This window comes from Marmota marmota, unplaced genomic scaffold, assembly GCF_001458135.2.
Source record: "Marmota marmota marmota unplaced genomic scaffold, marMar, whole genome shotgun sequence".
In the NCBI taxonomy this organism is placed as follows: domain Eukaryota; kingdom Metazoa; phylum Chordata; class Mammalia; order Rodentia; family Sciuridae; genus Marmota; species Marmota marmota.
In genome coordinates this window covers 5,313,817-5,314,348 of record NW_026000136.1, presented here as the reverse complement: position 1 = coordinate 5,314,348, position 532 = coordinate 5,313,817, and positions in this window count along the sequence as shown.

The window sequence follows — 532 nt, the reverse complement described above, 5'->3', positions numbered from 1 at the left end:
TAGAGAAAGGGAGCAAAGACACAGAGAAGGATGAGCCAGCTCTGCCAGTTCAAAGGGTGGTCCTGATGGTCCATTGGGTCCATTTGTATTACAGCTGTTTATCTGCCTGCCTGTCCTAGCCAAATCAGGGTCCAGGAGAAGGGGTCCAAAGTGTGAACCTGGTCTGCCTCTCTGGGGACCTACCGGGGCCAGGATGGGACCTCCTCATTAACTGAGTTCTTCTAATAAGTGTTAATTAGCCATGATTTGTACCCTTGCCAGGGGTGTCCTGAGGCCATGCCTGCCCTTCAGTGGGTAGCAGGGGCCTGGCTGGGAGCCCCCTTTCCCCGCATCCATGCAGCGACAGTGTCCAACGTTGGAGCGCGGGTACGCGCACCAGGGATGCTGCACAGCGCGCGCTGCGCTCGGCACCAGGCGGCCCGGGACGCACACAGGGCCGCGCATCTTATCCCCCCCGCCCGGGTGAGTGGCCGGGCCGGGAAGGGTTAAGCCCACCGAGCTGGTGGCGGCCTAGAGCGGCGGCGGCAGCGGC